The sequence below is a fragment of the Crocuta crocuta genome, unplaced genomic scaffold (assembly GCF_008692635.1).
Source record: "Crocuta crocuta isolate KB4526 unplaced genomic scaffold, BGI_CrCroc_1.0 scaffold147, whole genome shotgun sequence".
Taxonomy (NCBI): Eukaryota; Metazoa; Chordata; class Mammalia; order Carnivora; family Hyaenidae; genus Crocuta; species Crocuta crocuta.
In genome coordinates this window covers 257,369-276,926 of record NW_027532594.1, presented here as the reverse complement: position 1 = coordinate 276,926, position 19,558 = coordinate 257,369, and the positions used below count along the sequence as shown (strand labels likewise).

The 19,558-nt window shown below is 34.0% G+C and overlaps 2 long non-coding RNA genes across 2 annotated transcripts in view; one reads left to right on the top strand and one right to left on the bottom strand.

Moving 5' to 3' along the window:
• LOC144244660 (uncharacterized) overlaps positions 1–19,558 on the top strand; it is a 192,446-nt gene that overhangs the window by 14,553 nt on the left and 158,335 nt on the right. The gene's annotated exons all lie outside the window — the stretch shown is intronic.
• Positions 1–19,558, bottom strand: part of LOC144244659 (uncharacterized) — an 89,021-nt gene that overhangs the window by 5,249 nt on the left and 64,214 nt on the right. Inside the window, exon 3 of the long non-coding RNA XR_013339017.1 lies at positions 18,424–18,502. This is a non-coding gene — a long non-coding RNA (uncharacterized LOC144244659). The remainder of the gene's footprint in view (positions 1–18,423; positions 18,503–19,558) is intronic.

Genomic DNA, 19,558 nt, shown 5'->3' with positions numbered 1-19,558 from the left:
AAAAAGTTCCCAACGAGTTATACTTCTAAGATGGTCCTCTCATCTTGTGTACATAATTCACATCAGCTGTTGGATAATAAAACCTCACGCTTTAAATTTAATTTAGAGTGATCTTGAGCCAATAGGTCCTTCCATCCCTATTAGCCACAAGCACAAATCCTTTCCGGAAAATTGCACGTATATTCTAGGGTACAGAAATATCCAGAAATTATGCTCTAAGTAAAATGAGCAGGACACAGCCAGAAGTCACTATTTCTGTAAGGTTATAAGTCATCATAAACATGAAGAAAGCATACTTTATCAATTCATAATTATCAACTCGCAATTTATTAATTCATAAAAATGTCATGGATATTATCACAAATTATAAACTAACATAGATCAGTGCATTTGAAAAAAAAGTCAACTTTGAAAATTTCTATGGAGAAAAGGGAACAAAATATAATAATAGTCTGAACATAACTGAATGTTTAGAAACAGAAAGTAATATAGACATTAAAAATTCCATGGAGAAACTTCTACTTCCAGTGATAGTTGGTACTAGACATGCCTTCTGAAAATAATAACTACAGAACTGGACAAAATTATTTCCAGATACTAATCTTAAAATAGCACAAGCCTGACTTTCCTAAGAGAAGGAATTAATTGGCATGAATTATCCTCATATTTTTCCTGAAGGCATTTTTCAGACTAGGTGTCAAAGAGGGTGACACAAGCAGAAAAACAACAATGTAGTACTAACGAAAAGAGACTGAGACTGTAGATCTGCATGGCCGAGGTTGCTGAATTTTGTGGAAAAGAATATCAGACAGGAGGAAGTTATACAGATGGAGAGCTCTGTAAATCCACAAAGGAGTTAGCTTGAATGATTGGGTAAACAAAAATCTGATAGTGCATGTGGTGAAATTGTACAAAGCCAGCCCCCCCCCCCCAAAAGAGACATATAGTAAGGATCGACAGCTATGGGGGGCTATCAGCTGAAAAGTTCCAGGGCTCATGCAGGGCTAAGAGATTCATGAGTTTTAACTTGGAAGGGAGAAACATTGCTCACTACATTATTAATTCAGGAGAAACCTCAAAAGTGCTTGAGAGTAATGTCAGCTCTAACAAAGGTAAAAAAATATGCCTCTATTGGATCAAATTGATCTGAAAGCCACTTACATGCCTTAAAAAACATACAATTCAGTCTTTAAATGATGACAACAAAATACAGTCAGTAATTTAATAAATTTGATATACTCCATGTTCAGTATCAAATCAAATAGTGGCAGACATACAAAGAAGAAGGAAGATGTGACTCATAGATAAGAACATCAAATCGTAGGGAAAGACAGAGATGACAGAATTAGTATAAAATAACTTCAAAAGAGTTATTGAAAATGTGCTCAATAGTTAAAAGACAATGAAAATAGGAAGAATGGAAAATATAGAGAATCAAATGGGAATGACAGAGCTAAAAAACACAATCTGAGATGAAAAATTCTTTGTATGGGTTTAAAAAGATAGAAGATGCATTAAAAAAGACAATGAAGACATTGCAATATAAATTATCCAAACTAAGGGGCACCTGGGTGGCTTAGTGGGTTACATGTCTGACTCTTAGTTTTGGTTCAGGTCATGGTCCCAGGGTTATGGGATTGAGCCCACATCAGGCTGTGTTCTGAGTGTGAAGCCTGCTTGAGATTCTCTTTCTTCATCTTCCCTCTCCCCCACTCACACTCTCTTTCTCAAACTCAAAATAATAATAATAATATCCAAATTAAAACATGAAGAGAAAAAGAAAGACTGAAAAATAAAAGAGATTCAGAGACCTGTTGGAATATACCAAGCTCTATGGCATAGATATTATAGAATTACAAGAAATGAGGGGGTACAGTAAAAAATATTTGAAGATATGAGTTGAAAATATTTCCAAATTTTGAAGGAAAGTGTAAGTCATTGATCTAGAAAGGTTAGTGAGACCCAAAAAGAGTGCATATGATAAAAACCTTACCAACATATAGTATATATAATTATATTGGTGAAAAACAGTCATAAAGAGAAATCTTGAAAGCCATTAGAGAGAAGAAAAAAACGTTTTTTTTCCCCTAAAAGCTGGATTTGTATAGTACAGCAGAAACTGAGATAAATAATGTCAATACTTATAGGTGGCATACCTTTCTTTCTCCTAGGTCTTTATTTTTTTTAATATTTACTTATTTTGAGAGAGAAAGAATGTGTGTGCATAGGTACATGTGCATGAGTGGGGGAGAGGCAGAGAGAGAGAGGGAGAAGAGAATCCCAGGTTGGCTCCATGCTGTCAGTTCAGAGCCTGACAGAGAGCCTCATTGGGGCTGGATCCCACAAACCATGAGATCATGACCTGAGCAGAAATCAAGAGTCAGATGCCTAACCAACTGAGCCACCAGGTGCCCCTCTGCTAGATTTTATTTTGGCAGTTTATGTTGATCTTATTAAAAGTTGAGCTAGGCTTGAAGTGTGTTGGCTGTGATCATGTTAAGTATGTCAGGCTTCAAGTCTTTCTCATCATACCTCTTATTTATAGTGGGGATAAAATTTCCAGAGTGTTTTCTTAACGTTGGTTCCATGCTCGACTTTGGGTTTTTCATTGGTGCTGTTTCCCAGAAAGCAGCTTTCCACTTGTATCTCACTGTTAATTTTTCCTTGATTCTTATTAGCATGGTGGCAGTAAGTGACTGGGGTCATTCTTTGTTGTTCTGACAAACTCTCAGTTGTAAGCAGGTACTTTGAACCTGAGTCTTGGGATCATAGGCTTCACAGTTCTCTCTTATCTTCATCTAGATATAATACTGGCTCTATCAATTTTTTTCCTGCCTCAGCCCTAGTGTCGATTTTTTCTCCCTGTATTTCTTTCCCATCTCCAGTGGGTTTCCCCCTTTTCCCTCAGGTGCTTAGGTTTCCCTGCATTTATTCCTGTATTTCAAGGCCTTTGCCTTGGGAAATATGGGAAGGTGACTCTTGATGGAATTTCAGTACATGTGGGGTGCCACCTCCCCAGATGCAGTGGAGTTCCGCCAGTAATCACAGGCTACAGCTTTTGTTGCCCTTCACCTTACAGAAAAAGGATACTGGTGACAGGGGAGATGATTCTAGATGGAGTTTTAGTAGTGCCTGCTATTTTTCTTTCCTACAGCCAACATTACTATGAAGCTTTTTTTTATTTTCACGTATCTTCCCTGTGAAAGCCTAGTGGCATTCCTGTAGAGAAAATGTGTAAAGTCATTTGTCTGCCACCTACAGGGACTTAGCATTCTCATATTAGCCCATAATTGGCCTTTAGGGATCAGTTGTTAATTACTAGTTGACTCTTCTTATTGAAATATATGATATATAGCAACATCTGTCCCCAGTGAGCAAATGCTCCAGTCCTGATTCTTCCTGTGGGTACCCATCTTTATTCAGATTTCTGGTAAATTATTTACTTGGGACCTCAGCTCTTTTATAAGTTTGATGAAAGCTGTTAATTTGCAGTTTGTATTAGGGTTTCAGAGAAACATAATCAACAGGATAAAGATATATATATATATATAGATATATATATATACATATACATAGATACATACGTATGTGAGAAGATGTATTATAGGAATTCACTCATGAGTTTATGGAGGCCAAGAAGTTCTATGATTTACTGTCTACAAGCTGGAGAAGAGGAAAGCTGTTCTTCAGTCCCAGTCTGAAGGCCTGAGAACAAGGAGCACTGATATTGTGGACAGGAGAATGTTGATGTTCCACTCAGGCAAATAGCAAATTCACCCTTCTTTTGCCTTTTGTTCTATCCAGAGTCTCAGTGAATTGGATGATTCCCACCTATATTAGTGAAGGCTATTTTCTTCACTCAGTCTGCTAATTCAAATGCTAATATCCTCATAGACACTCATAAATAATGTTTTGCCAGCTATCAATTTAGCCCAGTCCAGGTGACACACAAAGTTAACCACCACAAGCTTATATGATGTTTTTCTAATTGTAAAGGCAGGAGTGACGCTTTTTACAGCTCTCTGTAGTCTGAATGGAAACTGGAAGCTGAATTTCATCCAACATATTTTAGGTATCCTTCCAGCTACATAGCACGTTTCTCTCAAATTTAGTAGCTTACAACAATAAACATTATCTCACAATTTCAGTAAGGCAAGAGTCTGAATATGGCTTAGTTGTGTGCTTCTGTCTTAAAGTCTTGAATAAAATTGCAAATAAGGTGTCAACTTAGGCTGCGATCTCATCTGAAAGTTTAATGAGTTCTTCGTGAGGTTGTTGGCAGGATTTGGTTCCTTATAGGTTATCAGACTTACATCCTTCATTTCTTACTAGCAGAGAATGGGGTCAAGAATTAAGAGAGGGAGATAGAGAGGGAGAGAGAATACACACATGGTAGCAAGCCCCAAGTTAGTCTCTTATTATTCTAATCTCTGAAGTAATATCCTATTATTTTTGTCTATTCTATTAGGTGTATGACATTAGCTACAGTACATAATCCAGAGGATAAGATTACACAAGGATGTGGATAACAGGTACAAAGATAATTGGGGCTATTTTAGAGACTATCCATCACAGAAACACGAGCAGGGAGATGTTAAAGATGTGAGCAGTTATCAATGAAACAGGACAAAGATAAACAATAGAAAAAAATTTATGAATTTGGAAATTGGTTCTTGGGGAAGATTAAATTCATATATCTGTAACTAGATTTACCAAGAGTAAAGAGAAGCAGAAAATGAAAAGAAATAATGATGTTGAGAACAAAAGTGAAGACATACTTAAAAATTTCACTCACACTAAATAGATAATAAGGGTAACCTCTAATTTTATGCCAACAAATTTTGCAATTTTGGTGAAATAGATAAATTCCTTGAATAACAGAAATTAGAAAATTGACCAAGAAGAAATAGAAAATTAAAAAATATATACATCTGTATAAGCTCCAAAGTTTCCTTCCTCATTCCTGATTTTGCTAAGTTATTTATTTTTTCCCCAATGTTTATATATTTATTTATTTTGAGAGAGAGAGAGAGAGAGAGAGAGAATCCCAGGCAGGTCCCATTCTGTTAGTGCACAACCCCATGCAGGGCTCAATCCCTTGAACTGTGAGATCATGACCTGAGCCAAAATCAAGAGTCAGAAACTGAACCAAGTGAGCCACCTAGGCCCCCCAAAATTATTTTTTTCCTAATTCATTTTCCAAAGATTTATAACTTATATTGATTTTCTCAAAGTAGGAGATTTCGATCCTACTGATTTTCTTTTTTCTTTGTCCATATTTTGTTTCATTGATTTTTATTTTTGTCACTAATACATCTTTTTATTTGTCTCAAATCTAATTTTTTCTTCCCTTTTAGCTTCTTAAGGTAGACAGCAACTAGCTTGAAGGACATCCTATTTTCTTAGGAAAGGGAAAGAGCAAGAGAGCTGGTGGAGTAAATTCTATGGCCAAGTTCTGCATGATACCTCCCACTGGAGGTGTTTTAAGTCATACGGCTATGAATAAATAATAATTTAAAAGAAACAGGAAATACATTCTCTGACAGAACTAAAGCCTCTAATAGTACCACCAGGGTAATTAAATCTGCTTTTAGCATTTAAGAAGACAGTTTAAGAAATGGATAGAGGTATTAAATGCTCTGTTTTCTTAACTTGTCTGCTTACTTTGTCACTGTTTACTGTTAGTCTCATTTGAAACTTCGTATTTTCTTCTCTGATTTTGCATTCTTCACAATCGTAATGTTCCTGCAATGTGTCTATAACTTCTCAAGAGTTTTAGCTGTGTTTTCCCTTCTGGTTATGCACTTCTTCCCACATTCTAAACACAGTAATTATTCTTAGTTTTTTTTTAATATAAAAATATTTTAAATAATTTTCTACTTATAAAAATAATACATGACTTATAAAAAATAATACATGCTTAATGCAAAGTTCTTGAAAATTAAAGAAATGCACAGACATACACATCCACAAAACACAATCTAAAATTACTTCTATTTTCTTCCAATACCAATAATCTCTATACACAGTTAAGGTTAGGGTAATTGCAAGTTTATGATTTATTGTAATGTATGTGGTCACTTTAATGAAAAAAAAATATTATATATAACTTGCTTTTCCTATATCAACATAATTATTTTTATGTACATAAAATATTTCTCGAATAAGATTTTAAATGCCTATATATTATTCCATTTTAATAGGATTTTCATAATCATTTACTAACTTGCCTTTGTGCATTTAGGTAGTTTCCTCGTTGGATGTTGTTATAAATGGTACTATACCACATGTTTCTTGTTTGTTTGTTTGTTTACACATTCTTGCTCATATACATATGTGTACTCTCCCTGTACATAGCATTTTTCTAATTAATTTTAGGACACATTTTAAAATTAGACATATTTTTGAGGTATTTAGTGTACGTAGCCAATTCCTATAAGAAAAGGGTATCAACTAGTATATGGTGATTTTTAGATCTTTGATTTTACATTACATTTTTAGAAATTTTTATGAATCTAGGAGGTAAAACTTAACATCTCATTTTAATATATTTATTAAATATTTATATTTTATATTTGATAACAAATGATGGTGAACCTATTTCCATATATAATTGTCCATTTTTTTGGAATGATTTTTCTGTTTAGTTTTTTAAAATTTCACTGTTCACTAGACAGTTTTTATTTTTCTTATATGGGCAAAAACTTACAAGTATAAACCAATTTTCCTTTGTAGTTAAGATTCTGAATTATAAAAGTGACATAAGTTCACCAGAAATATTCTATTAATATTAAAGTGTTTAAAGTAATATCAGTAGTCTAGATTTCATGGAAAATTTGACAGAATATACCTGAATCTCAGGGACTTCCACCCCTAATGCAATATAAAGAAAAAAAAAAAGTTGGAAAAATGCCCCTAAATGGAATATAGAAATGGTAGAAAATATTTCTAAAGACTGCAAACAATTTAAAAAAATTAAAAAGAACTTTAATTTCGTGTCATAACTTTGAAAACAGGAAACCCATCTGAGATTCAGTATCAGGACTAGAAATCTCAGCCTTTTGTTATCCTTCTCAAAATTGTCTAGGGAAATGAGTTATTTCAACAGAATCAGAATTCTCTCCAATGTTAATGGGTAGGAAGGCAAACAGAAGTCAAGAGAAACATTTCAAAAACAGAAACAAACTAAATACCTTTAGAAAGCCTGAGGAGAGATAAAAAAGGCCATTAAAGTTTGTCACATTACAGGAAACTGCACTAAATTTGAGGAAAGAGTTAAAGTCAAATGGTATGAATGAGAAATACCTTCTCTGGATGGAGTATATCCCAGTATAAATTCTTAAATAAATATCTCAGGAGACAAAACAAAGCCTAGATATCCAGGGATACAATTTATTAGCCACTCTCTTCCCTTATGTGCTCCTACTCTTCAGGCAGCGCATAGGTGCTAAGAGTCAAGAATGTGTTAGTTGATATAAAGTGGGCTAGTATATGTGTACTTAATTAGAAGAAGGAGAAAAAAGAAAATGAGTTGGAAAAAATATTTGAAGGAATAATGCCTCTAAATTTCCTAAATTTAATGAAAAATAGAAATTTGCAGCTACAGGGATACCAAATCAACACTAAGAATAAACACAATTCCTTGTCATAAGACATAATTCAGTAAGCAAAAGGTCAAACCATAGTGGGAGAAAAATGTTGCAAAATAAATCTGACAAAGCACGTGTATCCAAAACACATAATGAACACCTGTACACAATAATAAACAAATATTTGAATAGACACCTCACAAGGAAGATATGTATAAGACAGATAAGCACATGCAAAGATGTTCAATATCTCTAATTACCAGAACAATGCAAATAAAACAACAGTGAATGTTCTGCTAAGAATGCAGAAAGCCGTAATGATTGTTTCTCCCACATTTACGAAATCATCAACATAGCTAAATAAACTACAAAATTACAAGTTTCCTTGAACTTATCAAAAAGCTTAGTGTTTAGGGCAATGAATAACCTGAAATCACAGGAAACAAGGCAGTAATATGGGATGTTAACATTTGCTTACCAGAGAGAGATGGCAGATACTGTACAGGTTGATGAGAAAATGGAACCTCCTTCTCCTCTCACCGCATTATGGTCCCATCCTAACTACACAGTAATACATGTGGATTTTGAGGCCTGTGCATTCTCTAGGAGTAACCATAACAATTGTGAAAGCCAAACCCTGGTATATTCATATCTGTGGTAAATCAGTCTTCCCATGCTAAAGGGCTAGTAAAAGAAAAATTCCACTGATTTCCAGGCATGAATGCTATTACTTCAGTCTGTCTTCTTTCCTAAACCTGATGCCTGGCTTTCAACAGGAACAGCAAAAACAAGAAACACACAATCACATGACAGAAAAAGAAGCAAAATGAAAAACAACAAAATGTAAAGGCACAAAATAATGAAAAGAACCATACTCAGATACGAAATTTATATTGAACTTAGATCATTGATTTTAGATTTCAAACTTTTATATGTATTGAGACATATTTAATGGCCCAGTATATGATCTGTCTTTGTGATTATCCCACGTATACTTGAAAAGAAAATGTATTCTGCTGTTGGTGGTGGGAGTATTCTATAAATCAATTAAGTCAATTTGTTTGACAGTGTTGTTTAAGTATTTTTATAACCTTACTAATTTTCTGTGTTCCTGATTTTTCAATTACTGACAGATAAATGTTGAAATATCCAGTCATATTTGTTTATCCTATTAGGATTTTATTTACTTTCTTGTCTGTGGAGTTCTCCTTTTAACTTTAACTTTCAAAAAATATTATATATATAATATGTAATATGTTACACACACACACACATATATATATATAAAAATTAACCCCTTTGTATCCCTTTACCAAAAATTTCATTATATGTCCAGTTTGGACAATATAGTCCAATGTTCTGTTTATTTTTTTCAGTCTTTCAAAAAAATTGTTGATACTGTGTTTTATGGTTTTAGATGTTATATTTTCTCTTTTTTCATATTTCATTTATATTCTCTTCATTTCCATGATTTTCTTTAAAATTTGTTTTATTTAACACATAAACAGACCTTATTTGCTAATTCCATGATTTATTTAATTTCATGGTCTTTTTCTCTTTACTGATTTTCTTTCTAATTACAAATTAAATGTCCCCTGCTTCTTTGCATGTCTAGTAATTTGACATCTGGACATTATGAGTTTTACATTATAAGTGCTGGATTTTGCTTTCTTTCTTCAAAGAATGTTTAACTTTTTTTCTTTCAGGCTGTTGTTGAGTAGCCAGATCCTTCTGTTTGGTTAAGTTCTGTTGGAGCAGGTCTAGTTATGATTAGCCCACAGTATTGTGGTGAGCTCATATTGGGGTCTCCATTGGCTGTCCTAATTGTCCGGAATTATTTGAAACTGTTGTTGAAAGAAACTGAAAGGGGCGCCTGGGCGGCTCAGTCGGTTAAGCGTCCGACTTCAGCTCGGGTCACGATCTCATGGTTCGTGGGTTTGAGCCCCGCATCGGGCTCTGTGCTGACTGCCAGCTCAGAGCCTGGAGCCTGTCTTCGGATTCTGTGTCTCCTCTCTCTGACCCTCCCCTGCTCACGCTGTCTCTCTCAAAAATAAATGAAACATTTAAAAAATTAAAAAAAAGAAAGAAAGAAACTGAAAATGCTCCATGTCTGGATGAACTCTTCTAATTGTTGATCCTCCAGTTCTTCAACTGCCCTGTGCCCAGCAGCATGCAGTTGCACTCTGTATGTTGCAGTTACTCATCATTAACTGAATCAGTGGACACCCCATGCACATTTCTCGAGTTCTTTTTCTGTCCAGTGCCCTTCTCTCCTGTTCTCTGCCATGCAGATTGCATGTACCTGAGCTCCTTGAGCTCCCGTCTCAACTAGCTCCACTCAGTGAGACTGCCATGCTCTGCCGGGGTGCTCCTTCTCTCACCACAGTCCAATACGTTTCTTTAGGCCACATGCGGGCAAAATTATAGGGCTTAGCTCATTTGTTTCTCCTCTCAAAGAACACAGTTTTCTGCTGCCCGTTATAGGTTCTTTGAAAATAACTATTACAGGGGCGCCTTGGTGGCTTAGTCGGTTAAGCGTCCGACTTTCGCTTAGGTCATGATCTCGCGGTTCGTGGGTTCGAGCCCCGCGTCGGGCTCTGTGCTGACTGCCAGCTCAGAGCCTGGAGCCTGTTTCGGAGTCTGTGACTCCCTCTCTCTCTGACCCTCCCCTGCTCACGCTGTCTCTCTCTCTCTCTCCTAGAAATAAATAAAACATTAAAAAAAAAAATAAAAAAAAAGAAAAGAACTATTACATATGTGTTTCTCTAGGTCTAGTTATTTTTATTTTTCAATCATCTATGATGACAGAATGGCATTGTGTTGAATCTGGTTCACCTGATAATTATGAGATAAGGGGTACAATTTTTAAGCCAGTAGTTTTATTCCCTGCCTCCTATGTTTTGATGAGTCTGTATTCCCTGGTCTATTGCTTTGTATTTAGAGTTAGGTACTGGGAAATACCATTTGTTGTAAATGATTATTTACTTAAATTGAGACAAGAGAAATTAATAGTTTTTTAATCCTATGTACACCATATATATCAACATTGCTCAAAGATTTCTGCCTGCTTTAAGGTATCCTTCCTTGTTTTCTAGCATTATTACTTGTGTAAAAGCTCATTTTTATATCTTACTTGCAATGCAAATTTTGTAGGTAATTTAGATAGATGCTCAGACTCATATAACTATCTTGAAATGAAAGTCTTCGACAGATTTATTAACTGATAGAATCAATAAATACCCATAAAATATAAATATCAAGTAATAAAATTAGTACCAAATCTATGTAACAATCAAAATCTGTATTTAGTACCTAAAATTTATGACATTTATTACATAAAGAATAACGGACAGCTTAGCAGTTTGTAGAAAAAAATATTTTTAGTAGCAAATAGATGCAAATTAAAACAATTTCGGATACATTTATATTCCTATGAAGCTGGCAAAATGAAAGTAAACACCACATATTGACTTGTTGAGTTTATGCAATTTATATGTTTCTTACGATACTTAAAATTTAGTATGATCTTCTTTCTAGACTTAAATTTCACAGTTAAAAAAATGGAACCAACAGAACTTTCTGTATACTTTAAAATTATATTTTCCCATTAGGAATATGCTCCCAGAAAAGTATTCCTCCAGAATAAATTTTAAGGTAAATTAAGCAAAACGTTTATGGCCTCCATATCACTTTTATGAAAGTTGGAAATGACCTAAATATCCAACAAAAATATTATTTCTATGCAAAGTATACAAGATTAATAAGATGGAATGCTGTGTATGTTTAAAATGTTAATTGTTTATCTCATCTCAAAATATGGAAATGTTTATATGAAATGCTAATTAATACAAAACACAAAGTATTATAGACCTAATGATGTTAAATCATTTATATATGTGTAAATTAATATATATGTAAATTATAATGTTTGAATTAAATTTTAAAGATAAATAAATCCATTGTGAGTATTCAAAAGGTCCATCAGTTTACACAGTTTCCTAATAGTAAAACTGGGTATTATTTTCTACTAGTTTTAATATAAGAAGTGTGTATACAGAAACAAACTTTTTTAAAACAAATTTTCAAATTTTGTTACAAAATATTTTAAACAAAAGGACGTGAATATTTAAATAACAATTGCCTTTTTCAAATTTGTTATTTTGAAATATTAAGAAACATTTTTTAATTGCATAAAGTTTCATGGAAAGAAGTGGAAGCAGGGTATAAATCTTAAGAATTCATCACACTGAACTGCTGTATAAGAGAATCACTGTGGTGTCTCACAGACAATAGACTTTCTCTTGCAATTACCATCATTTTCCCCAGTTTCTGATTATTTTCAAAACAATAACCATTTGGGCAGTGGTTAATTGTTTATCTTCACACATTTGACACATTCTTCATTGCTTTTAGTGGATGTGAGTCTTTTACTAAACCACAATTATAATTAAGACTGATGAAATCATTAGGCTTGTTGTAAACATTCAGTTTATCCAAATAGAGTTTGGCAACATTTTAAAGGTCTTCTGTCAGGTTCATTCAATGTTTAATTATTTGTTGTTGATGTTGAATTCTTGCATGATTGTTGTCATTTGTCATTATACTCTCTTAGAGTAAGTCAACGAATTTTATTTATAATATTTCTGATCCACCCACATTTAAAATAGCCTCAAATGTTACTTTTAAAAAGTGTTAATTCATCACTTCTATTATTAATGTAGTGGAAGCCAAGAAACGTTATTCTGTTTACCCACTGGGTAAGTAAATAGATATTTAGCATTTGTGACAGACCAAGTCCTGGTGAGACAGAAATTAATATAAAAGATCATCCGTCACCTCAAGGTTCTTATGTTCTATTGCTGTGATAGTGTCATATAGACAAAGTGCTATGAAAAATCTAGAGAACGCTATACAAATCCAACCAGAGTAAGGGTTTCTTAGACAAGTTTTGCTTCTCTAACTTTTTATAGTATATGTTATGAAAATAGAACAGATGTATTTTACACAATTAAACTTAGTGTTCAGAAAGTCCATTTGTCTCTTGTCTGATATCTGTTCCTTGTGAATCTTTAAAGATTTCATAAAAGATATGGAAACTTACAGGGAACTGTTTCCTTATTAAAAATGTGGTGAGCAAATTGACAGTTTTAACTTCAGAGGACTTTGCTTTAGAATCTTTTCAGACAGGCCAACTGGTGGGTTTTATGTCCACTATCCGGTTTCTGACATGTATATACTAAAAAACTTTTGTTCTATGTATATTGAAGTAAAAAAAGAAAAATGATGACAAACACCGTAATGAACATTCTGCTTCACCAAATATCACCTAGGATGTTTGGTGAATTTTAGTGATTATTGAAGATGTCACTTCTCACTACTGCTGGCAGCAAATGTTCAGGTCTTTGCATTTCACAAAAGGAATGATAGCCTGGGGTGTCATTCCTGAGTTTCATTCCAGTGAGTTTCTGATCAGTTTTAAAAGTAAAATTAGGCATTATTTAAAATAGCTGAAAATCTCTTTGAAGGATTAATTTTTTCAAAGTACCCTTGATTGAAATAATTTTGCTATTTTACAGTTGCTCAAGAGCTTTTTCAAAGGCCTTATCTAAAGAAATAAAATTATTTTGTGAATAAATTTATAGGGCAGCATACAATAAGTGTTTTATATAACTTACTAGCAAACATTTCCTTTTAAAAAATAAAAACAGTAAGTAACATCGTCTAAAACTTACTGTGGATCAGGTAAGATGGTGGTAGTCAAATGTGGTTACAACTTAAGATCACCGGAGTGTTTTTGAAAAAATACTGAAGAAAATAAAACAACCATGGAACAAGTAATCCAAATTTCTAGGGAAAAGTCCATGGCAAGGGTATTTTAAATTCCTCAGTTATAGAAATTTCTTTGATAAGAGTTAGTCGCCCTCATCAGACTGCAGATGACCACATTAAGCCCTGGGTTTGTTGACTCAATTGGGAGAAATATAATCTGTGAGATAATGTTCTATTTTAGGAGAAAATTCCAATCAAAGCTCTTAAAGTTTAGTCTAAAAACGCACATCAGTGGCCACTATATCATCTTGATCACTTCTCTAGGTGGGAAAATCAGTAGTTCTTACTTTTGGTAAAAAGAAAAGATCATTTTAACATAATCACATTAAGAAAATTAAAGAGCTTATTCAAATATAAAAGCTGACCATAGTATATATGAGTGACGCTTCTGAAAATAAGTTCACTGTACTAAAAAATGCACACTTATTTGTAGTCATTTTATCTCTAGCAAATCCTTTTTCAGATACTGGAGCTTTATACATACCCAAGCTCTTTGAGTTAGAATTCAACAAGAAGCCAGGGGAGTGGTGGACAGGGTACAGTGGAAACTTGTATTAATATTTAATACTAAGCAAAAATTTTAGAAATTTTTAGGTTGTCAGATAATTAACAATAGAAATATTTTATACATAAATGATTCTTAGCAGTTGAATTATTTTTATATGACATTGGGCAAGATTAGTGATCTATACTGTTTTCTCCAGTATTTTAAATGGTTGAGAGTAAAGAAAAAAAGCATGAGTTCTCTGGGGTGCTACAAATGGTAGTAAGGTTTTCTTAAATTTTCTTATTCTATAAAGGACACAACTTGTGAAAATCCATGTGATGGTTTGGAAAGAGCATGGGCCTTTGAGACAGACAGGCTTCTATTTTCTAGGAGTGAGATAATGGCAAGAGCCACATGTTTGTGGTTTAACTTCATCAGTTATAGTTGCTTGTTTATAGCCATAATTATTATTCCTTTTCGCCTTTCCCAACCCTTTAAATATCAGGAGTCTTCAAAGTTTGTTAATATTTTTTCACTCTACCCACATTCTGCCCATTACATTCACATGATTTCCTGGCTCCAGGTGTGTCTCTAAACTAGAGATATGGCCATAGCCTGGGTATAGCCCCAGTGTCTTTACTCAATTAAGTATCTGATTATATCCTAGACACATCTCCCTATGTCTCTTCCAGGCATCTTAAAGCTCAACATATCCAATATTAAATTTGTCACTGTTCTCCCAGAAGATTCTTTGTCATGTATTTCTACATCAATGAACAGTACTTCTAATTTGATTCAAGTTAAAAATCTGAAAGAGAAAATTCTCCATATTCAATCTTATCCACAATATTTAATCAATCACCCATTTATATCAGTCTTTCACCTAACATGTCTTCGAGTCGATTATATCTACTCGTACTCCATTCTTATCAACACTTTGTTAGTTGAGGCTAATCATCTAAACCTTTATTCAGGTTAACATTATAAACACCTTAATGATTTTACTGCCTCTTGCAAATCTTCATGGATTTTTGCTCTGTAATCATAATTAACTCCTTTTTATTTCTTTCGTGTGTGTGTGTGTGTGTGTGTGAGAGAGAGAGAGAGAGAGAGAGAGACAGAGAGAGGGCACAAGCAGGAGAGGAGGAGGAGGAGGAGGAGGAGGAGGGGAGAGAGAGAGAGAATCTCTACACTGTCAGTGTAGAGCCTGACGGGGGGGATTTGACGTGGGGCTCAAACTCACGAACCATGAGATCATGACCTGAGCCAAAATCAAGAGTCAGACACTTAACTGACTGAGCCTCCCAAGTGCCCCATCATAGTTATCTTCTTAAAGACAACTCAGTTCATGTCATTTTTATGATCTACACCTTATAGCAACTCTCTATGCAACTTCTTTTTAAGTTTTTATTTAGTAATCTAGTACTTTCTTACATTTCTTGCCATTTTCCCCTTACATGATTCTAGCACATTAAATTCTCACCTCTGGTACTTTCCACATCTGGCTCAAAATTCACCTATATAAGTATATATAGATTTCCAACTTAGATTCATTCTTTACAACTGAACTGTCAATTTAAATCTGGTAAAAATTAGTAGAATATTTATTGCAGTTACCCTTTCTTGTATTCGCATTGTATTTAGATGTGTGTGGGGTGTGTGTGTGTTGTGAATACATATATAAGTGTGTGTGTGTGTTTGTGTGTGTGTGTTTCTGTTTCTGGATAAAGAGGGGATAAAGCTGCATCTGTATCCAATTTAGATCACAAGATCCTGCATGTCAAGTCTGACGCCATTATTGAATGAGATTTCTAGGGTCTTGAAATAAGAGTGAGGTTATTTTTTTCCTGAGGAGATTGTAAGTTGTGTGGTCTGAGATCATAATGTTAGATTACAAACATTGTCACAGTTTGCATCCCAGCTCAACAAAAGGTAGAGTCACCCTTTGAATTTGTATTGGCATTGTGACTAGTGTGATTTGATTAACAGAACATGGTAGAAAATGAAGTTGTGTGAGTTCTGAACCTATGCCTTAAGAGGCCTTGGACCGTCCTCTTGCTGCTTCATTGGACCATAGGATGACACACGAACAATATGAATTATAGAACATGAGGAATACAAATATGCCACTTCAGCTGAGCAGTGTATCACCACCTTCACCACTCTAGCTGGGCTAGGAGCTGACTGTACCCTCATGAGTGGAGCCATTTAGGGTCAATAAAAGAATCACCCTCTTTAGCCTACCCAAGTTCAAAAGATAAGATCACATCACTCCTCAGTTCCAACCTATGCAAATGTTCTCATCTTACTCAGAGTTGAAGCCATGTTACTCAGGATCAAAGACTGATAATATCTGGTGTGCTGGTATTTCTCCATATCATCTTTTTGTACTGATATCTTGCCTCATGGGCTTCATTGATTACTCCTCAAACAGGCCAGACAAGCAAATCTTTACTGTAGCTATTGTCTCATCCCCTAAAACTTTCCCCAGTAAACCAGTTAACATCTTCACTTGATCAAAGCTTTGCTTTAATCTCACTTCTCATTGTGGGCTTCAATGATAACATTTTTTTTTTAATGTTTTATTTATTTCTAGGAGAGAGAGAGAGAGATAGCATGAGCAGCGGAGGGTCAGAGAGAGAGGGAGTCACAGACTCTGAAACAGTCTCCTGGCTCTGAGCTGGCAGTCAGCACAGAGCCCGATGTAGGGCTCGAACCCACGAACTGCAACGTCATGACCTAAGCGAAAGTCGGATGCTTAACCGACTAAGCCACCCAGGTGCCCCCAGTGATAACCTCTTAAATCGGTAGCCTTTTCCATCTACTTTTTCTTTGTACCCCACAGTATTAGGACTTTTAATGTAATACAGAGTTTATATAATTCTATTATTTATGTTTTTCTACCCACCAAAATATAAGTTCCACAAAGGCAGAGATCTTTGGTTTATAGAGGTATCTCATAGAATCACAACAATATAAAGTGCTCAGGACATATTTGTGGGGGGAAAATGACTTAAATTTATATAAAAGGGCATCATTTTTATATATTTGTATTATTTTTAACTTTCTCACTATGTTCTAGAGATATTTGTCATGTTTTAAAATATTCTTTAAGCATTTTATGGATATAACACTAATTTAACAATTCAGTGATTATTGGAGTTAAGCTTCACACTATTAGATATAATGCATGAATGAAAATCTTTTAAATGAATTTGTGTTTTAGAATAAATCCAATAAAAAAACAGGATGGATCAGAGGATATGAATATTTTAAAGTCACAATTTCTTTTCTAAATGCAAAGATAATTAAGCACAATACTAATCTCTTTTTAAAAAGTGAATATTAGATAACAGGGAAGTTAATGACAATTGACGCTGTGACTCTGCTTTATAATTTCTCTACCAGATAATAAAACATATAGAATCATTCATATGTATTTTATGACATAATATACATATTTGAGAAAAATGTATGCACACATCTTTGTGTAGAGTTACATACATTATAGAGCCAAATTTTGATTAAATTCTGACATCTGAAATTATGCCTGCATGTAATTTAATATGTTCCACAAAATAGAGAGCTTGGTTATAGTTGGGATTCTCCTTTTCAGTAATATATGTATATGTATATATTTAAGATAAGAAATTGGCCCAAGAGGTTAAAATTAATAATTTATTAAGTAACCTTTAAAAGTATTATATGATTTTATAGGGAATGTGTCTTTCTCTTCAGTTTGCATTGGCTACTTTTTATCTGTAGGAATAAATGACATGGGTTGAATAATGAATAATACTTTGGCTTATTAATCAAAATATGAAAATATACACTGCTTAGATATTTATCTGAGAATCTGGCAAATGTAGTCATAACTGATCATTTCAGCTTTTTCTTAATTGTAAGACACAAATTATTAAAATATAAGCAGAAAGGTTTTTCATTTTGATGCATATCCTATAATAGGGCAAACATGAAAAAAATTTATTGTTCTTATCCTTAGTTTTGAGATACATATTTTCTAGAAAATTTTTTTTTTTACAGAAATCAAACAATTTTGTTCCTCTTGACCTGTCTACTAATTTTTGAGGCAATGTTGGGAGACGTTTATTTAAAAGAACTAATTTTTCCCTGATGATTTGATTCACACTGATTTCCCTTCAAAAGTTCCTTTTGTAACTTTTGCCTGAAACATAAAATTATCACCTCATTACATGGTTTCTTGTTCAAAGCTCCAGGCAAAATTATGAGTTCCCAAAAGCTGTCTGAGATCCTATTCTCCTTTCTGTATATTTTTCTTTCTCTGTAGGCAAACTGTGCCTCAGATACTTCAAAATCTTTCCCCAAAATGGTGCAGGAGGAGTGAGCATTATTATAGAAAAATTATTTTTCTCTTTCAGTATTCACCATTTTAACTTTTTTACTGATTTTTGGGTAAAAGCTTCTGTTGCCTAAAACAGACTAACACAAAAAAGCCCACATTTTTAAGTGATCTTAAAATCCTAAGGTAGAGCTTACCTGTTACTCCTTCTCCATAAACCCAGATTTACAGTCAATTGCTTTTAGATTGAAGTTTAGGCTAGGGTACACCTCTCATCTGAAAGTAAGTTTATAGAAAAAAAAGATTACTTTTCTGCCTTTATATAGCCTAGAGCACCTCCCACAGTGTACCTAATAGGTAGACAAAGAGGATATTGATGAATATTATTTTTATTTCAGCGGATTAGACTTATCAGAGGGAGTATTTCTTCTTGTTTGGATAAATTCTAGACATTTCTCAATGTTCATAGGCCAATTGAAGTACAGATATTTGGATAAAATATTTTTATACAATTATGGCAATAATATACAGTAATTAAAGGTTTCTAAAGAATATAAACTATCAGTTTTATTTGTATTCAGTTTGAAAAGGAAAAATAAACTGAATTGAGAAAGATTGTTGATATGCATATAACTTTTTACTAGAACAATACTGGTTTTTAAAAGGCATTCTGGATTCTTCCCATTGATTTATAAGGTCTATTTCTCTTCAAAACTAGGGGAGTTTGTGAATGCTTTAGCTAATAGAGTATGGCAGGTTTAATGCTATAAAACTTCTGAGGTTAGATCAAAAAAGGCTATAGAAAAAATTAAAAAATAAAAATAAAAGGCCATACAGCTCCCAGCCAATTTACTCAGGGCTCTCACCTTAGGGAAAGTCAGCTGCCATGTACAAAGCCCTTTTATCCTAAGACAGCATGCTAGTCAGCAAACCAGACAAGCACAGCCTTCTATCTGTCTCTAGACATGTGAGTGAAGTCCTCTTGGATTGTTTAGACCAGTCCATCAGCCTACTGAATACCAATGAGTAGTCTCAGTCCCTGCCATAAGGAACAGAATTGCTCAACTCAGGTCAGCCCAAATTCATGACCTACAGAATCTGGGAGATAATTTAGAATGGCTGTTATTTTAAGGCTTTAAGTTTATGGGTAGCTTTTTCGTTGTTGTTTTTGGGTTTTTTTTTTTTTAAACATAGTAATACCTGAAACAGCTTTCTAAATGCAAAAACTCAATGTAAAAACCTCTGCCAAACCAAGGAATATAAAATAAGCAAATGTAGGGGCGCCTGAGTGGCTCAGTCAGTTAAGCGTCCAACTGTGGCTCAGGTCATGAT